At 41.2% G+C, this 21,014-nt stretch overlaps 3 long non-coding RNA genes across 5 annotated transcripts in view; 1 reads left to right on the top strand and 2 right to left on the bottom strand.

Annotated features, from left to right (window-relative positions):
* Window positions 1-21,014, top strand: part of LOC138743257 (uncharacterized) — a 55,539-nt gene that overhangs the window by 18,566 nt on the left and 15,959 nt on the right. For 2 of the 3 annotated variants that reach the window (XR_011344756.1, XR_011344757.1), the window contains exon 1: window positions 4,938-5,103. The exons of the other annotated variant lie outside the window; for it this stretch is intronic. This is a non-coding gene — a long non-coding RNA (uncharacterized lncRNA). Of the gene's footprint in view, window positions 1-4,937; window positions 5,104-21,014 lie in introns of those variants that run through there. 3 annotated transcript variants of the gene reach the window in all.
* Window positions 1-21,014, bottom strand: part of LOC138743259 (uncharacterized) — a 102,835-nt gene that overhangs the window by 81,609 nt on the left and 212 nt on the right. The window lies entirely within an intron of this gene.
* On the bottom strand, window positions 4,408-8,442 carry LOC138743260 (uncharacterized). Its single transcript, XR_011344761.1, has 3 exons — window positions 8,314-8,442; window positions 8,125-8,213; window positions 4,408-4,604 (listed from the first exon to the last, which is right to left on the bottom strand). It is a non-coding gene; the product is annotated as an uncharacterized lncRNA (long non-coding RNA).

The raw sequence follows: 21,014 nt of genomic DNA, 5'->3' as shown, positions 1-21,014 counted from the left end.
AAGAGCTGAGTGAGCTACGTTAACGACTATCACCCAGCAGCACTAACACATCCACTGTATGAAATGCTTCGAGAGGTTGGTCATGGCCAGAATAAACACACATCTAAGCAAAGATCTGCCTTACTGCAATTTGCCTATCGTCACAATCACTCCACAGCAGACGCAATATCGCCAGCTCTCCACTCAGCTCTGGATCACCTCAAAAACAGCAACTCACACATACAGCTGCTCTTCATAGACTACAGCTCGACCTTCAACATTATTATCCCTTTTTTTTCCTTTTTTTTCCAGTTTATACAAATGTTTATTACAAATTCAAAAGCTGATTTCAAACTACAATATGCAAGCCCTTCCCAATTATACATCAACGCCTGGACTGGTTCCAACTGCTGAAGCGAGGCAATGACCACACACTTGTAGTAGGTTGTCAGGGCGCTGGTAGCAGCTTTACACCTCCCCCGACTGGGACATTAGCTGGACTCTTCTTGCTGAGAGACGTTTCCACCCCTCAGAGAGTCCGACACTATTATCCCTCAGTGCTGGTCAACAAGCTCCAAACCCTTGCCCTCTGCATCCCCCCATGCATCTCAAAGTAAGACACAAAGATCTACAGACACTGTGGCTGAAGTAAAAACACAAAGCTGGAGAAACTCAGCAGGTCAAGCAATGAAAAAAAATACTTTGTGGCCAACTTCCACCCTGATTGAAAACTCACCTGGTCTATCTCTAACATTACTCTCCCCTTCCTGGATCTCTCTGTTGCAATCTCAGGAAACCATCTTTCCACCAACATATATTACAAATCCACAACTACCTTGACTATACTTCCTCACACCCTGCCCCTGCAAGCATTCTCTCAGTTTCTCTATCTTTGCCATATCTGTTCCCAAGATGATGTCTTCCAGTCCAGATCTTTCGTAATATCTGAATACTTCTACAAATGTGGCTTTCCCTCCACCACCATCTGCTCAGCCCTCACTTGCATCTCCTCCATTTCCCGCTCTTCTGCCTTGGCCTCCCTCTGCCCCCAGACACCACAAAGATAGAATCCCCCTCATCCACATCTATCACACCACTAGCCTCTGCATCCAACATATTATCCTCCAGAATTTCTGGCACTTACAACAGGATCCCACCAGCAGACACATTTTCCCCTCTCCTCCCCTCTCTGCCTTCTGTAGGGATCGTTCCCTTCGTGACTCCCTTGTGTACTCATTCCTCCCCACCAATCGTCCTCCACCGCACCTTCCCCATGGCAGCGGGAGAGGTCATATTTGCGCCCACATGTCCTCCCTCACCATGGTCTGGGGCCCCAAAAAGATCTTTCAAGTGAAGTAACACTTCATTTGTGTAAACACAGGACTAATTTACTGCATCCGGTGCTCCCTTTCTGGCCTTCTCTACATTGAAGAGACTGGGCGCATATTGGAAGATTGCTTCGCTGAGGACCTTCGCTCCATTTGCACCAGTGACAGAGACCTCCACCACCATTGACTCAGCCCTCACCTGCATCTCATCCATTTCCCACTCATCTGCCTTGGCCCCCTCTACCCCCAGATGTAACAAACATAGAATTCCTCTTTTCCTCACCTACCACCCCACCAGCCTCCATATCCAACACATTATCCATCTCCACCACATCAAGTTCACTGATAACATGACCATGGTGCACCTGATCAGTAAGAATGATGTCAGTGTACAGAGATGAGATGCAATCATTAATAGACTGGTGCAGAGCCAACAATCTGTATCTGAACATTTAAAAACAAAAGAGATGGTTATCAATCTTAAGAGGGGGACCACACTCCACTGACTATTGTCAGCTCCACTGTTGAGGTCATCAAGAGTATCAAGTTCCTTGGAGTGCACTTGGTGGAGAATCTCACCTGATTGCAAGCTCCATAGCCAAGAAACCCCAGCAGCGCCTCTACTACCTACAAAGGTTCCCTCCATCCTCACTACATTCTACAGAGGATGTACTGAGAGCATCCTGTGCAACTGCATCACCACCTAGTGTTGAAGCTGTACCTCCTTGGATGACAAGACCCTGCAGAAGATAGTGAAGTCAGCGGAAAAGATCATTGGGAGCTCTCTTCCTACTATGAAGGATATCCACAATAGTCAATGCAGGCAAAAGGCAATAAACATTGTGAAAGGCTCCACACACGTAAACTTTTCTCCCTTCTGCCATCTGCTCGGAGGTACTGCAACATTCGGGCACTTACATCCAGATTAGGCAACAGTTTTTCCCCTTCCAAGCCATCAGACTTTTGAACTCTCAGAACATTTGTGGATAGGGTCCCATGGACTGTTACTGTACCCGCTTTAATATTTTAATATGTTTAACTTCTATTCTAACTTAAATATAAATTGAGGTCCTGGAAAAAATGCTCTCTTTACCGTGCGAGCATGGTATTAACGGTAAATAAAATTGACTTGACTTGACCTCCCAGTAGCCAACCATTTCAGTTCTGTTACTCTCCCACACTCACATGTCTGTCCATGGCCTCATATGCTGTCCTGCAAGACTACCCGCAAATTGGAGGAACCGCACCTGATTTTCCGTCTGGGCACTCTCCAGCCAGATGGCATTAACATCAACTTTTCCGGTTTCTGCTAACCTGCTCTTCTTTTCCCCCCTTCTCTTCCCATTTCCAGTTCTCTTCCCTTCCTTCATCTAGCCATTCTTCCTCCCCTTGATCACTGCTATCCCCGTCCTCCCTTCTCCACCTATCACCTCCTGCCTTTACGACCACTCCTCCCCCCTACTTTTTTGCTGACATTTTTCCATACCTTGATAAATGGCTCAGCCTAAAATATTGGTTATGTATTTTTACCTCTGCAACTAGATCCTTGACTTCCTCAACAGAAAACCACAGTCAGTATGAACTGGAAACAATGCAAGCTCCTTACCAACTATCAACACAGGCGCACCTCAAGGATGCATGTTTAGCCCACTGTTCTACTCATTATACACCATGACTGTGTGTCCAGGCACAATTCTAATACTATCTACAAATATGCCAATGGTTGTCAGCAGAATCACAAATGGCTATGAGGAAATGTACAGGAAGGAGATAGATCAGCTCTTTGAATGGAGTCATACCAACAACCTTGCACTCAACATTAGTAAAACAAAGGAGATGATTATGGACTTGCTAAACTTTGTGAGGTGTTTGAGGAGATTTGGTAGGTCACCAAAGATTCTCAAAAACTTCAACAGGTGTACCATGAAGAGCATTCTGGCTAGTTGTATCACTGTCCAATATGGAGATGCCAATGCAGAGGACAAGAAAGTAATCCAGAGGGTTGTTAAAAATTCAGCCTGCGGCATCACAGGCAACAGACTTCACTCCGTCGAGGACATCTACATAAGGCAGTGTTTTAAGAAAGCAGCGTCTCAAGGAAGCCCCCACTATCCAGCTCTCTTTATCTACCATCGGGGAAAAGGTACAGGAGTCTAAAGATGAGCATTCAACAGCACAAAGACAGCTTCTTCCCCACTGCCATCAAATTCCTGATTGAACAATGAACCAAGATAATTCCTTACTTTGACTTTTCATGCCCTATTTTATTTATTTTTGTAAAGTGGACTATATGATTATTTGCATGGTGATCCTGCTGGAAAACAACAAATGTTATTTAATCATGATAATAATTTATGATTCTGAGAATCATAATGGGGCTGGCAGGCTTCAGCTACTAGAAGAGGCTGGTAATTTTCTCTCTGGAATATAGCAGGCTGACATTTTATCTTGGAATGGCATACAAAGCCATGAGGGGCATAGATAAGGTAAATAGTTACTGTGTTTTCCCCAGGGTAGTAGAAATCTAAAACTAGAGGGCATGTTTAAAGTGAGAGGGAAAAGATTGAAAAGGGATCGGAGATGCACCTTTTTCCCCAAACAGAGGGTGAAAGATACATGGAACAAGCTGCCGGGGGTTGTGGTGGAAAGAGTACAAATGTAATATTCAAATGACCTTTTAGACAGGTGAAGGGATAGGAAAGGTTTGAGAGATATGGGCAAAACAAGCAAATGGGACATGCTTAGGTCGGCAAGTTTTGTTGCAAGGCCAGTTTCTGTGTTGTAAAACCGTCGACAACTCTGGTCCCTTACCTGCATTCATCCTGCAATTTCTATCGTGTTTGTAAAAAATGTGGGTGATTGAGGTTAGAGGTGAAGGGAAATTTGTTAGAGAGCAGAACCATGAAAATCTTCAGGGTGTCTATGGTCTGAAGTGCCTGGTCAAATTTCAGGAAAACGTTTGATTACATGAAAATGATTCCCAACCCATTTCAGTCCATGCAAACTTAACTTCAACTCATAAAATGGGATGAAATGTGTATTAAGTGCTGAGTGATGTCAGTTTTATTTATCAAGAGGTAGATAATTGACAGAAATGTTTAATTGCATTCAAAGAGAGCTGCTGCCTCCTGCATTCAGAGACACAGGTTTAATCCTGATCTCTGGTGCTATCTATGTGAAATTTCGATGTCCTACATATGACTAAAGCATTTTTCTCTGAGTACTCCAGTTTCTTCCCACCTCTGAAAAAGGTGTAGGTTGGTAGTGGGTTGACATGATCTGTTTTATTCCCAACTTCTGAAACAAACCAGACATAAAGTTAGATCCTTGATCACGCTGGACAGAGTACATATCGTTTGGGAGATAAATTGGGAAAGGTTTATTAGAGCAGATCACACACAAACACTTTAAAACAGAATTTTTGCAGGAGCTTTTGCAAGAGAGCTCAGACTCATGTTGCACTGTTTGAAAAGGCAACAAATGCAACAGGCAGTAACAGCTTTGCCTGGAAAACAGAACTTACTATCTGGGTGGTCATGTGATCTTTGCAGGCAGAGTGCAGAAAAAAACAGGCTCTGCTCTCAGAGGGGGAGGGAGAGAGAGAGAGAGTGACACACAAACACACGTGTGTGCGCGCGCGTCTGTGTGGCAGCAAGCTTTGGAAGGTGGCTTGGTCATAGGAGAGGACTGGCTGTCCAGTGTTTCCCTTGGAATAGGAGAAAAAGAAAGGAACGCTGGTGACCTGAAACAAGAAAAACTCTCTCTCTCTGAAAACCAACAAGAACCCTACTGAGTGGTAACCATTTACCTGTTAAGCACAAAAGCCTGGTCAACTTTATTAATGTTAACTTCTGTGCACAGTACAAGAATTGTCTGCAACCAGTGAGATTGGACTGTGAACCAAAGAACTTTGCAGAACTTGCACACACATTACATGCATGTGCGCTTAGCATTAGAAGGGGGTTAATGAGGTTAAGTGAGTCAATAGAGACAAGTTAAAGTTCAATTCTATTTTTATTGTTTAAAAATAATTAAAAGCAACTTTTGTTTAAGCAACTCTTTGTGGTGGTGTGTATCTATTGCTGCTGGGTTTTGGGGTCCTCTGGACTTGTAACAGTTGCAACAGATCACCTTAAAACACCATTAGATTGGAACACAATCCATCCGCATTTGTTAAGTTTGAAAAAAATCATGTTTGACTAATCTGTTAGAATTTTTAGAGCAAGTGGCAACCTGAATAAGCAAAGAGGAACCAGTGGGTGTGAAGTTTTTGGATTTCTGGTATTTTTGATAAGGTCCTTCACAGGAGCAGGTGAACAAGATTTGGGATTAATGGACTGAAAACATAGAACAGGAACTGACTATTGGATAGAAAGATTTTGACAAGATGCAGCTACACCCAGGCAATTAGGAGGATCAATGTTATATTATTTGTATGAGAAAGGAAGTCTTATTTCACTTGTACGAGGCCTTTGTGGGATCACACCTCAACTACCATGTACAATTTTTGTCGTCTTACCCAAAGAAAAGACATGCAACAAAGATTTACTTGACTGACTCTAGGGACTATAAATTTAGCTCATGAGAGATTCAGGAGACTGAAACTATATTCTTGCCAGATCTGATTGAAATTTTCTTTTAAACCTCAAAGGATGTGACAGGCAAGAAGGCATCTTTGTCTTTTATAGATGCTGAACAGACCGACTGTGTTCGTTCAGCATTTCGGTGCCAATTTGGACTGAGAGAAGTTAAAAAAAATTCACTCTGATGGTGGTGGCCTGTGGAATTCCTGGTTATTGTATTAGTGGGTTTTGCTTTGTTGTTAGGTCATTCAAAGCAGAAATAGATAGGTTTCTAGACATTAAGGACGATGGGGATACTGCCTTAAAATGGCATGGAGTAGCTCAGTCAGCTCCCCTATTCAAGTTTGATCCTAATCTTTGGTGTTACCTTTGTGGAGTTTGCACACTATCCCTGTGACTGCATGGGGTTTCCCCTCAGCTCTCCAGTCCCCTCCCACATCATTAATTAGATTAGATTAATTAGGTACTATAAATTACTTCTCATATTGGTGATAGGAGAATTCTGAGTTAGGGAAGTAAATGGAGGAATGTGATTAATGAGATTTCTGAGAACTAGCATAAGTTCATTAACCTCCTGTAATGAGAAATAGGTATGATCTTGCTGAATGGTGCGACAGGCTCAAAGGACCAGATAACTTACTTTAGGCCCTTTTACAGAGGAAAAAAGTGTGAACATAAAGGCGGAAATTCTCTGCCTTTTGGTTGCACACACCGTCATAAATGTTCCTCGATTGGCTCCAAGGCACCAAATCCAATCCCCTCTTTGACCTAGGTCAGTGGTGGAGTGCAGGCACACATCATGAACGTACTACCGCTGCAAGCAGCTAGCTAGGGGCAGGTTGATGACGTTGCAGTGACATTGTCAACTTGAGACACAGGAGCGGGGTTTTTTTTTAAAAACACCGACAATGTGCACGGCAGGATTTCTGCCTGGACATTAAGACTGGCTGCAAACATCACAATTAACTTTCCTACCCGCTCTGGGGTTACCACGTTGGGCACGTGTGCGTGACTTCAACTCGGCAAGGGGTGCTACAGCATCAGTCTCACCACCTCCATTGGCTCTGGAGGTGCCACTCTTCATAAATGCACTATAAGAGCAGCCTTTTCAGGAAGCTCCATAACAAAGCTATGTTCAATTTTTTTTCTCCGTGAAATTAACCAGCCTTGAAGCGGAGATGCGACATAAAAGCAGCTTCGTTTACATTTCTTATGCTCTTATGACATATTCCTGTCAACGATGATTGCTATTTAGAATACTGCTGCACAAAACGTTGACACAAGACTGCAGTCATCTGTCATAATTTGTTCTTTAAATCAGACATTCTCAATGGTTTTTTTTGCCTATGGCTCCCTAAGGATCATACTCTAGGTTTATGGGCCCCCTTCCCTGTGAAGCAGTTAAGTTTTGGTTTCTTCAGTACTCCTCTCCTACCAACTACACAAGAATCATAAAAAAATTTATGATACACAAGGGGGAAAAAAAACAAGGCTTTTACACAAATATACTGTGGTCTCCACAGTGGGTAGGACCACCCCCATTGTGAATGGGTACTCTCAATTAAATTCAGTATTTATGCAGACCCCATTTGCTCTCAATTAAATTCAGTATTTATGCAGACCCTGATGGCTCTCAATTAAATTCAATATTTATTTTGACCCTGTTTATTTTTTGTAGTTGCAGTTGGAGAAATCCTGATCTGCTTACATTCATTTGTTCAGTGGAATGGTGTGAAACTTGATAGTAGTTTTGGGATAATGCATTTTCTGCTTTTATTATTTCCTTTTGTAGATTCACAAGTTTGAGTGGAGCCATCAAACAGGGAATTGATACCACAACACAAATCTTGCCAATTTAAGGCTGCAGGAATTTCTGGTCTTTGGGTGAAAAATAAGCATAATTATTGTTGCTTTTGACTTTCATCGAAGCTAAAGAGTAACTCAACTGTGGAAGTAAATCAATTAAATGTGTTATTCTTTTTAAAATCAAAGCCAAGCTGTCCAAAACTCAACACATTCTTTAAGAAATTACTTTCAGTTCATGACAGAAGTATCTTGTTTAACTATTTCACTTAACCTGAAATATTATGTAATAGAGCAAGAGTAATTGGGACATGCCAAAACTTGTTCATGGTCTTAAACTACCTATAAACAGCTTAATGAACCTTGCATAATGATTGCAGTTACAGGTACAATGGTTACAGAGGAACTGACAGTGCCGAGCTGATTATTACCTGCTGAGCTGATCAATGCTGAGGTGTTCAAGACCCATATAGGAAATGCCTGCAGTATGATTTACCTGTGAACTCTTCATCAAGGGTGTCTGAAACAGAATAGCCATTCCCTTATTAAATGGCTGAGCAAACAGGTGTGCATGATAACAAATGTAAAAGCAGCAGCCTCAGAATTTGATCAGGGCTCACTTGGTTATGGATATCTTGAATGAGATTCTGTACATCAACTGAGTGACGAAACCTTGCGAATAAAGGTGTATGGTTTGAAGTACATTTGGTCTGAAGTTATTCACTAGGTCTGATCCGAGACAAGGACAGAGCTCCATGTAACTTCCCTGTATTTCAATCACAGAATAACATTATACAAATGAAAAGTTAGTTTCCAACCCCCACCCCGCCCCCCCCAAATGTACAGCAGTGATTCAAATTTAGTATTCAATCAGGGCAGCACAGTTGGCGTAGCAGATAGCGCAATGCCTATTGCAGCGCCAGCAATCGGGACAGGTGTTCGAATCCCGCACTGATGTAAGGTGTTTGTTCATTCTCCCCATGTCTATGTGGGTTTTCCTTGGGAGCTCTGGTTTCCTCCCACCATTCGAAATGTTCCATTGGTGTAGGTTAATTGGATAGCATGGACTTGTGGGCTTGTTACCGTGCTGTCGGTCTAAAAAAAAAATTACTTGTGATTGTAAATAATTGCTTAAGTTTTGGGATTTTTTTTAAAGCCTAATTTTGTTTCTAATTTATTTCATGATGCACCTTTATTTAAACATACGAATTAGGAGCAATGCAGGACATTGGACCTTACATTGGACCTTACTTGGCCATTTAATAAGGAATGGCTACTTTGCTGCAGCCCAAACTCGGCAATCTCCTCTGTTGTGGTGAACTTTAATCACACATTATCAGTCCTTGCCTTAGTCTTCAAAGGCACTACTTATATAAACAGATTTCCAAACTTACATCAGTCTTGAAAGAAATACTTTCACCAGCTGTCTTAAATGTATGACCTCTTATTTTAAATTCTAACCCCTAGTTTTAGAAACATCCACAAAAGGAAATATCTTTCCCTGTCCATTGTATCTGTATACCTCAGGACCTTGCATATCTCAATCATTCCCTTCACTCTAAATTCCAGTGAACACAAACCAATATTTGCTCATGGGACAACACTTCCAGTCCAGCAACCACTCCAACAAACGTTCACTGAACTGCTTCCAACACATTAACATTCTTAAAGCATGCCAATATTTTATTCAGTAATCCAGGCACGACCTTCCAGCTGGAATATAAATGAAACACAAGGCAGCAGCACACTGATGATCTAATTTATCCTCCATGACAATAGGTTTTCCTTATGCAATATTACACAGAAGCATCAAATCAATATTAAAAATAATGCACATTAATATATTCCTGAATAGATTCCCACTTTCTTTACTGGTTGCGGTACATTTTCAAGTTTATACTTAGGATTTATTTTTGAAATGAACACGAGGGATGGTTTTCGATGTTGAATGACTGGACAAGATCTAGAATTGTGTTGATTTGTGCAGCTGAATATAGATTGGAAGGAAATATTCAGAGTAGCTTAGAGTGCCATGTGTTAGCAGCTTACAGTATCACATGCTATTGAATAGATAATGTTCCCTTATTCATAAAAGGCTGCAAGGAAACTACAAGCTCATGAGCCCTACAACAATAGAAGGGAAATTAATGAGAAAAATTCTAAAGAACAAGGAAAAGCAGAGACTAATTAGCAGGTGGTGACATGGTGGGGTATAAGAGGAAATCCTGTCTCACAAATCTTGAGGTTTTTTTTAAGGAGGTAAGCAAGAAAATTGATGAAGGCAGGAATAGTACATTTGGTTTCCATAAAATATGGAAAGGTTTTTTTTTTATATACACGTTCAAGTTTATTTATAATCTGACTGAACAAGTACAACCTGATGAAACAGCATTCCCTGGGCCTTGGCGCAAAATATGCAAACACACAACCAGATATAACACACATACAGAACAAATATACGTATATCAAAATAAATAAATATTGTTTAATAAATAGTAGACACTCCGATGGTTAGCATGAGTAGTTCATTTGGTCATTCAGTCATTCAACTAATTCTCACATGTGCATATTTATCAGTTGGAAAATTGGGCAGAACAGTAGCAGATGGAATTTTATCTAGATAAGTATGACATTTTGGGATGCCAAATGCTAACAGGACATGTACAGTGGATGGCAAGAACCTTTGACCTTTTGTGTGTTGATGTATAGAGAGTCATTAGGATGAAATTTCTGAGCTCACTGAAAATAGTGACACAGATGGACAGGGTAGGGAAGGAAGTATTCAGCATGCTTAAATATGAAGTACAAATATTGTGATGTTATTTGCAGCTGTTCAAAGCACCAGTCAGTTTGCACATGGAACATTGTATGCAGTTCTGGTTGCCAAACTACAAGAAAAAAGTGGAGGCATTAGAAAATAAAGAGTGCAAAGAAATTCACCAGGATTTTCTTTGTAATTAAGCTCTATTGATCCGGAGAGATTTGGTAAGATGAATTATTCTCACTGTTCGAGGGGTGATGGTACGGAAGTTGATAAAATTAAGGGACACACATAGGATAATTCATCTTTTTCCTAGAGGAGACTAAAGCCAAGGACAATGGTTTAAAGTGAAAGTGTAGAAAGTTAAAGGAGATCTGATGGGCAAGTTTTACACTGCACACATGTGATGATGTTTAAATGGAATGAGCATATATGCTAGAAAAAGTGGTATAGGCAGATACAACTACAATGCTTAAAAGAATAACACACAAAAGTCTGCAGAAACTGTGATTGAAGTAAAAGCAAAATGCTTGAGAAACTCAGCAGGTTAAAAAGTGAACTTTACATACCAAAGATAAAGATAGGCTGAAGCCCAAAACATTGGTCACGTATCTTTATTTTTGCAATAAAAAGTACAGTGTTTAATCTACTGATTTGTACTGTGACAGAGTATATAGTGTATATAGATATGTTTATGGGAGATAAACTGGGAAATGTTTGTTAGAGTACAAACACTTTAAAACAGATCTTAATTAAAATACTGGAGCTCTGCCCCATGGTAGACATGTTGGCTCCACAGCTTTTGCATAAGCTTTGAAAGTGCTCAAGAGACTTCATTAATGGATTATTGTTTACAAAAGGCAATTATTGTTTACAACAGATGAAAGAGCTTGTCTGGAAGAGAACTTGCTGTTCTGAGAGAGTCATGTGGTTTTTCAAGCAGAGAAAGTCAAATAGGCTTTCTGCGCGAGCGCCGGGGCGAGCGCCGGGGCGAGCGCGACAGACAGACAGACAGACAGACAGACAGACAGACAGACAGACAGACAGACAGACAGACAGACATCAGTTCTGTAGTGTTACAGCCAGCAGACCGCAATTGAGTCTGGAACAGGACAAGCTCAAGCTAGTGGAATGCCCATTTTTGGAAGAGGTCTGGTGGTTCATGCAAGAGAAGATGGCTGGCTGCATAATGTTTCCCTTGAAATAAGGGAAACAAAAAGGAACTCTGAGGTGACCTGAAAGAAAGAGGTTATCATCTGGAAAACCCTGATGGGGCAAGTTTCTTCTGCAAAACACTAAAGTGGTTGATCAGAAGGAATCAGTTTGTGTCCAACGAGCATCAAATCTCTCTCTGAAAATCGACAAGAACCTTCCTGAGTGGTAACCATTTACATTTCAAGCACCAAAGTCTAGTGAAATTCATAAATGTTAAATTCTGTGCACAGTATAAGAATTGCCTCATCCTGGTGAACTTGGAGGAGTGAGGTGAGATTGGACTGTGAATCAAAGAACTTTTCTGACTTACACACACATTACATATATGTGTGCTTAGAATTAGAATGGAGTTAAGTTAGATTAGTTAAGTCAATAGTGATGAGTTAAAGTGTGATTCTGTTTTTATGTTTAAAGATAATTAAAAGCAACTTTTGTTCAAGTAACCATTTGTCTTGGTCAATGCCTATTGCTGCTGAGTTTTTGGATCCGCTGGGCTCGTAACAGTCCCTCAATCACAGAGTCTGCAGACTTTTATGTTTTATTCTTGCCTACTGAAAACTATACAAATTCTCTTTGAGGGATGCCCACTGTGAAGAAGTTCTCTTTGAGGGATGCCCACTGTGAAGAAGTTCTCTTTGAGGGATGCCCACTGTGAAGAAGTTCTCTTTGAGGGATGCCCACTGTGAAGAAGTTCTCTTTGAGGGATGCCCACTGTGAAGAAGTTCTCTTTGAGGGATGCCCACTGTGAAGAAGTTCTCTTTGAGGGATGCCCACTGTGAAGAAGTTCTCTTTGAGGGATGCCCACTGTGAAGAAGTTCTCTTTGAGGGATGCCCACTGTGAAGAAGTTCTCTTTGAGGGATGCCCACTGTGAAGAAGTTCTCTTTGAGGGATGCCCACTGTGAAGAAGTTCTCTTTGAGGGATGCCCACTGTGAAGAAGTTCTCTTTGAGGGATGCCCACTGTGAAGAAGTTCTCTTTGAGGGATGCCCACTGTGAAGAAGTTCTCTTTGAGGGATGCCCACTGTGAAGAAGTTCTCTTTGAGGGATGCCCACTGTGAAGAAGTTCTCTTTGAGGGATGCCCACTGTGAAGAAGTTCTCTTTGAGGGATGCCCACTGTGAAGAAGTTCTCTTTGAGGGATGCCCACTGTGAAGAAGTTCTCTTTGAGGGATGCCCACTGTGAAGAAGTTCTCTTTGAGGGATGCCCACTGTGAAGAAGTTCTCTTTGAGGGATGCCCACTGTGAAGAAGTTCTCTTTGAGGGATGCCCACTGTGAAGAAGTTCTCTTTGAGGGATGCCCACTGTGAAGAAGTTCTCTTTGAGGGATGCCCACTGTGAAGAAGTTCTCTTTGAGGGATGCCCACTGTGAAGAAGTTCTCTTTGAGGGATGCCCACTGTGAAGAAGTTCTCTTTGAGGGATGCCCACTGTGAAGAAGTTCTCTTTGAGGGATGCCCACTGTGAAGAAGTTCTCTTTGAGGGATGCCCACTGTGAAGAAGTTCTCTTTGAGGGATGCCCACTGTGAAGAAGTTCTCTTTGAGGGATGCCCACTGTGAAGAAGTTCTCTTTGAGGGATGCCCACTGTGAAGAAGTTCTCTTTGAGGGATGCCCACTGTGAAGAAGTTCTCTTTGAGGGATGCCCACTGTGAAGAAGTTCTCTTTGAGGGATGCCCACTGTGAAGAAGTTCTCTTTGAGGGCTCATGCCCGAAACATTGGTTATGTATCTTTATCTTTGCTATATAAAGAACACTCACCTGTTGTGTTTCTCCAGCATTGTGGGGTTTTTTTTTTACAATGTTTACAAGATATAGGAGAAGAAGTCGGCCCATTGGCCAATCGAGAATGCTCCACCATTCTAATCATGAGCTGATTCATCCATCAACTCAACCCCACCTCCTGGCTTTCACCCATAAAACTTGATGCCCTGACTCATCAAATGCATGTCAATCTCTGCCTTAAATATACCCAATTATCTTGCTTCTACAGCTGCCCATGGCAACAAGTTCCACAGACTCACGACACGCTGACTAAATAAATTTTTCTGCATTTCTATTTTAAATTGATGCCTTTCAATCCAGAAGTTATGCTCCTTGTCCAAGAATCCCCTACCATGGGAAACATTCTTGCCATATCTACTCTGTCCAGGCACTTCAGCATTCAAAATGCCACCATGATGTCCTTCCCAACCCCCCCCCCCCCACCCCTACCCCCGCCTCCCACCGTGGTGAATGTCAGAATTTTAAAAAATTAGACATACAGAATGGTAACAGACCATTTCAACCCACGAGTCCAAGCCAACCAATTTACACCCCAATATACATTTTGAACAGTTCAGAAATTTCATTTCACCATATTGGGCTCTTTTAAAAAAAAAAGAACTAATTTCTGTTTACAACATGGCAAAGTAGCCATAGCAAAATTTCCAGTGAAACCTGCCTTTTCACCTTTTCCCTTTCCCACAGCTACTTCCATTATTACATACCAAAACCATGCATGAATTCACTGAGGGCTAAATAGATATAGAATATAGATAGCTTTGATATCTATTTTTCATGGAGAGCATCTTATCATAGAATCACATAACCTACACAACCCAGAAGGCTAGTCAGTTGATTCTATCTGTGCTCATGGAGAAATTGCTGCAATGGTTTAACCTGAACTACAGCATTACCTCCATAGACAAACACAATTTTTAAAAAAATTAAATTAAACTATAGTTCTTAAGGTATGTACTGGAGATTTCTTAAAATACACAAAATATTTCAGACAGTGAGCTCCAAATTCATGCAATCCTCTGGGTGAAAATAGTACTTAAATTTCCCCTTTAATTCTTGTCACAATTAAACTAGCCATTCTCAAAGAGGTTTACAGCACATTTAAGGGGTGCACATAGTGAAATCATAAAATATATATTTTTTAATGTATATTAAAAGTATATTAAAAGAAAAGTATAGAAGAAACCAACTAAATTTGACTGCTTCATACGGAAGCTTTGAGCAGAATCCTAATGAGGCCATAGCCAAAAATAGGTTGAGAATGGCTGAATTAGACCATCCCCTAAACCTTTTTGTCTTTTGTATTGTGGGAAAAGTTTTGTACTTCCTATTTATCTGTTCTCTTAGAATTTTATTTAATTATTTTTCAACATACATCAAGGTAACAGGCCCTTCTGGCCCACAAGCCAATGGACCTATATTTAAGAGAAATATTGTTAAAAATAATACAAGCTTCTGAGTGTGCATTCATCAATTTCTGAACATCAGCATTAATATTTATAAAAATAGAAAAAAGTTGGATTATTGGATCAAATACTGAAGAAGGTTTGTTTAGTCAGGCTCCAGGCCTGTAAGTCACTGTACTGTAAGATGATTCTTATACTGTACAAGTTATATCAGATATTTTTTCCTCCGCAGAAAAGTGTACTTGACGAAATAAGGTCACATCATGGGCTAAATAGCCCATACTGGCCTGTAATGATCTATGTTCTATAAGCAGACATAACTCAGATAGTTATATTTTGTCTTTAAATCTCCTAAGCTCTGAAATTCTCTCTGAAAGCTGTTTATTTCTTTGTCTCTCTCTATATTCCTTCGCATCACTCCTTAAACTTTACTTCTTTAATGGTTTTAATTACACTGCAGTAGAAACATATAAACAGAAGAAAATGTTTTCTCTCTCTCGCTCTTTCCTGTTCCACCTTTTAATAAGATCACAGGTGATCCATGACCTAACCCGAGACAGAGTTTAACCCCACATCTCCAAATCTTTTGCTTAACAATGGCCAATTAGCAATGTCTAATATTAATTGCCACTGGTGGAAGAGATCAAAACTTCTACCACATTTTACATAGAGAAATGCTTCTGAAATTTATGATGAAAGTTTTGACTTAACAATTCCTCAAATCAACAATCATTGAGATCATTTATTTTTTTAGTACATCAAATTGGAATAACTGCTAGTGAACTGCTGCTTCAACTGGAAGGACTGCAAGTCCTTGGATGGTCAGAAGGGAAGTAATAAAAAGGAAGACATTGCATTTCCATCGGTTACAATGGTAACATTCAGTGAGAAATAGTGTGATCATTGGAGATGAAAGAGTGAAACAGGGAATTGTGAAGTGAACAGTCCTTTCAGAATGCTTTAAGGAAGAGGAGGAGAAATGTGTTTAGTGGGGAGATTGGCTTTTCCTTGTTATCTCATTCTACTCCATCAGCTTCCACACAGAATGTATCATATTCCACCATTTCCATCACCTCCAATGCCATTTCATCACCAGACACATCTTTCCTTCACCCACCCATCTCTCCTTTTACCATCTAAAGGCACCATCCCTCTAGTCCACACATGTCAAACTCTGGCCCGCTGGCCAAATTTGGCCCGCGATATAATTATATTTGGCCCGCAAGATCATTTCAAAAATGTATTAAAGGTGGCCCGCTGGCCACCGCGCCAGTATAGCGCATGCATAGTAATACAACAAACCCCAGAATGCATTGGCGTCAGCCCGCTAATCGCCCCCACCTCCTCTGTTTACGTTGCAGGGTCTCACCATGGACTCTGGTTTTGGGGCCTGGCCGGTGTCAGGGGAAGCCAAGGCCGCTTCCCAGCTCCCGGAACCGGAGGCCTCGGGCCTGACCTCGCCAGGACCATTGCCCACTCCCCCTCCCTGCCGCAGGCCGAACCATGACTCACGGTGACGGGGCCGCTGATCCGCCGAGATGCCACCCTGCAGCGAGAGCCGATGCCCCCGCACTGTCGTTGTCCAACCCGATCGCCCGCAAACCCCCGCCCTCCCGCACACAGGCCTGAGTAAGTATTATGAACTTTAATCTCAGGATAAAATGATCTTCCAATAGTTTCATGTCACAGTGATAAATATATTCCTGGTTAAAAATGGTCCTGCACCTGGATACAAGCTCATTAGGCATAAAACTTGAAAAGTGTGTAAATCAAAGGATATCTGTAGCAATGGAAAAAGGGCATGGCAAATAACCCTGCTAGAGTTCATGCCCACAATCAGTCACCCATTTGATTGTTTCAGGAATCATGTTATTCTCCCACATTCTCAATAGCCCTCAGATTTTACAATTCGACAGCACACTAGCAACATTTGACAAATCCTCTATAGAGAAATATTATTTATTGAATATTTTATTTCTCATTTGTTAATGCTTCGGGAAAGAGTTTATCCAAAACTATTATTAAACATTTATTTTAATAAGAAAAAGTTTAACATTACATATGTTGAAAGAAGAGAAAACATGCAGATGTTGTTGAAAATTTTCAATAAATATTTAGTTCGGCCCTTGACTAGTCCAAGTTTTTAATTTTGGCCCTCCGTGAATTTGAGTTTGACACCCCTGCTCTAGTCTTTCCCATTCAAATATAGGAGGTACAAAACCTGCCTTTTCACCTTTTCCCTTCCTATCATGCAGTGACCTGAACAGTCTGGCAGGAGCATGTCTGGACACACATCATCTTGAGCTTCACTCTGCAGAGCACAGGACACTCTCCATCACAACCTGCTCAGCCTAGCCAAATGCCATCCTTACTTTAAAAAAAAAATCAAATCTCCCACATACCATTTTAAAATGTCAGAATTTACACCAGGGTTTCTCTTGGTTTAAAATATTACGCATCCTACAACTGCTGCAGTAGGTTGGCACGTTGATGAGCTGCACTTTCATGTGAACCTACCCCAAATCATGAACAGAGTAATTGAGAAATAAAGATTACTTCTCAAGTTACATCAAGCAACAGGATCAAATGATGCTCAGATAATCTGCAGATTAATCTGCTCTGCCAAAAAAAATAAAGCATTCGTCTTAAAATGCATTTTTAAAAAGTAATGCCAGATTTAATTGTGAACTCCTACATAAATTTAAAATTATAAATAACAATTGAAGTTTCACTTCAGACCAATGAACCAAAGGGAAACAACCTTACTACTAATAAAAGAGGGAGATGGAAAACATGAAACTACAGACCAGTTAGTTCACTATCCTGCAGCAGAGTTAAGATTCAAGGTCAATATAAAGAATAGTTTTAACAAGATGTTTAGAAATATTAATTTTGTCTAATCCTGATTTCTGAAGGAGAATCACATTTGAAAATCTACTGGTGTTTTTTTTTATATATATAAATGGCAGACAAGAGGCGATAATACTTGTGATGTTCTTGGATTTTCAGAAGCTTTTAATAAAGTACATTAAAGTGTAAGGTGCTGTTGGCAATGTATTGGCACAAATTGAAAACTGGTGGTCTGACAGAAAGCGGAAAGTGGGCACAAATTAGTAAATACTGGAAGGCTGCAGAAATAAATGTTTGGGCCTCGGCCTTTTGTAATATTTATCAGTCATTTGGAACAGGGATCCAAATGTAGTACTTCAAATTTTACCATCAACATTGTACTTCATGGAACCATGAATTGTGAGCAGGATACACAGAGGCTTCAAGGCAACTAAGCAAAATGTACATGGGTTGTGGATTAATTGGGGGATTTGGTGGAATAGGCTTGGGGGTTGGAAGGACCTCTTGTAGGGTGGAATGTCTAAATGTCTTCTGAAGGAAAAATAGAAAGGCAAAACATCATTCAAATGGCGTTCATTTGGTAAATGTTGATATGCAAAGAGAGCCTAGTCCCCTTATACACTATTTACTGAAAGCAAAAATGTAGCTGAGTAAGTAATTCAGATAGCCAAAACTATGTTGGCAAAACAATTTTAATACAGGAGCAAAATTAGCTTCCCACAATTATGCAAGGGTTTGGTGTGACCATATAGGGTGCCATGTTCTATATTGTCCGCCAAGAAAGGATATACAGTACAGTACTTGCTATGGAGAGTATGATGGAAATTCACAAGCTTCATTCCTGGGATTGCAGGACAGTCATATGAGATTAAATCTTAGAGGATGGTGTTAGACTGTGGAGATCACTATTGCTCAGCGATGCAGAGGCCAAGTCAGTAAAAACATTTAGAAGGGGACTGAATCATGGAAGTCTACAGACGCTGTAGTCAAAATGCTGGAAGAACTCAGCCAGACTCACAGCGTCCATAGGAAGTAAAGATATTTTACTGATGTTTTGGGCCTGACTGACAAATATATCAAAGGATACAAGGAGTGAAATACAGGATTCTGTTGGCACTGGGGTTAAGTGAAAAAACACACAAATACTGGAGAAACTCAGCAGGTCAAACCTTGATGTAGCAAAGGTAAAGATACATCATCAACGTTGCAGGCTTGAGCCCTTCATCAAGGTGTGGTGGGGGGGAAAACGGGACACGAGAGATGCCTGAACAAAAGTGGGAAGGTGAAGTGGTGAAGGTGGGAGATTATAGTTGGGGGCAGGGGAAGGAGTCTAGGCGGAGAGGGATAGGAAGTAGGAACTGGAATAACTAGTTAAGTGGGGGGGGGGGGGAGAAAGGCAAGCTGATTAGTGGAATACAGTGAACTCACTATTCATGCCCTGGGGCTGGAGGGTGCCCAGACGAAAATGACGCGCTGTACCTCCAATCTGTGGGTGGTCAGGGTGGGGTAGTGTGAAAGGCCATGGACAGACGCGAGCTTGAGAGTGTGACTCAGAATTGAAATGGTTGGCTACAGGGAAGATGCTTTTGTTGTGGATGGAGAGGTGGCATTGGGTGAAGCAATCTCCTAATCTGCAACTTGTCTCTCTGATGTCGAGAAAGCCTCAGAATGTGAAGTAAATTATTTCTTTGGAGATACAGGTAAAGTATTGCTTCACCTGAAAGGTCTGTTTGGGACCTCGGACCATAGTGAGGGAGGAGGTGTTGGTGCAGGTATTACACCTCCTCGCACCTCAATGGAAGGTGCTTGGGGGAGAGGGGGATGGGTGGGGAGGGAAGAGTGCACAAGGGAGTGCACTATGGAAGGCTGAGAAGGAAAAATGTGTCTGGAGGTGGGGTCCTGTAGTAAGTACTGTAAATTCCAGCAGATAATGTGTTGGATGCGGAGGCTGGTGTGGTATGAGGTGGGGGGAGGGGGGTGTGGTGGTGTGAGAGGGGAAACAGCAAAATGCTATTGAGGAAGATGATCAGCTGTAATGTCACATATTGCTCACATCTCCCGATTCTATTACCCATTTAGATGGTGGGAGAAATAAAGGCATTTTTTGAAAATAAACAAATATTGAATAACTACTGGGAAAGATTGGGACTGGTTGGATAGTCCCCTTAAATACTCGGTCAAGGGGCCACGCAAGCCCTGGCCCACCATGTATAAGCCAACTGTGATACCCACCCATACTGCTCCTATCTATCTACCTGCATCATATCCAGACCTTGGCTATTCAAATACTTGGGACTGTAAATGGTAGTCTGCAGCCTTGTTCCAACAGATTTCCTCAAGGCACCAGTTTACAACAGAAACGGGCAAATGTTGAGTGATCAGACTCAGGTGATAGATAGACAACAGTGGACTATCAATTAAGATAGACAACAGTGGGCACCTGCTCTATCAATTAAGATAGACAACAGTGGGCACCTGCTCTATCAATTAAGATAGACAACAGTGGGCACCTGCTCTATCAATTAAGATAGACAACAGTGGGCACCTGCTCTATCAATTAAGATAGACAACAGTGGGCACCTGCTCTATCAATTAAGATAGACAACAGTGGGCACCTGCTCTATCAATTAAGATAGACAACAGTGGGCACCTGCTCTATCAATTAAGATAGACAACAGTGGGCACCTGCTCTATCAATTAAGATAGACAACAGTGGGCACCTGCTCTATCAATTAAGGTAACAGAAATCCCGACGTAAGTGAAGAACAGGCAGCAGTTAAATGCAAACAAGTGGCAAGAAGTTTCTCGGGAGTGAACTTGAGAAATCAACGTGAGTGGCTTGTAAACAATTTCAGGAACTAACGTAGTAATGACAAGGCTGGAGAGGCGGTATAGCGGGTTGGGGAGAAGGGAAGGTGAATTTTGAAAGGGAAATCCTTCTTACTTGTCCAAAATTAGATTACATTATTGTCAACAATTTAAATCCTTATTCTTAATATGTTCCACGAATCTCGGATCGTATGCAAAGATGCTAGTCATGCAAATTTCAGAGTGAGACCAAAGACGAAAGTAAAAGTGAAATTAAAGAACACATTCATGAAAACACGCCGATCTTATTTTTAAATTGTGAACTTCAAATCGAGTTATTGCTCCTCACATTTTTGACGTTTTGTGTGACAGAACTTGGTGTTTGTATCCGACTACCTACCTTTTATCATTAATGATATACATGTCCTGTAACTTCAAAGCGAAGTTTTCAATTTTGCAACAACACATTAGAAGGGTAATACTGTCCAAACTACACAATTCTCATGA

Source organism: Narcine bancroftii, chromosome 9 (assembly GCF_036971445.1).
Source record: "Narcine bancroftii isolate sNarBan1 chromosome 9, sNarBan1.hap1, whole genome shotgun sequence".
Lineage (NCBI taxonomy): Eukaryota > Metazoa > Chordata > Chondrichthyes > Torpediniformes > Narcinidae > Narcine > Narcine bancroftii.
The sequence above is the reverse complement of the archived record's forward strand: the minus strand, read 5'-3'. Positions and strand labels throughout refer to the sequence as shown.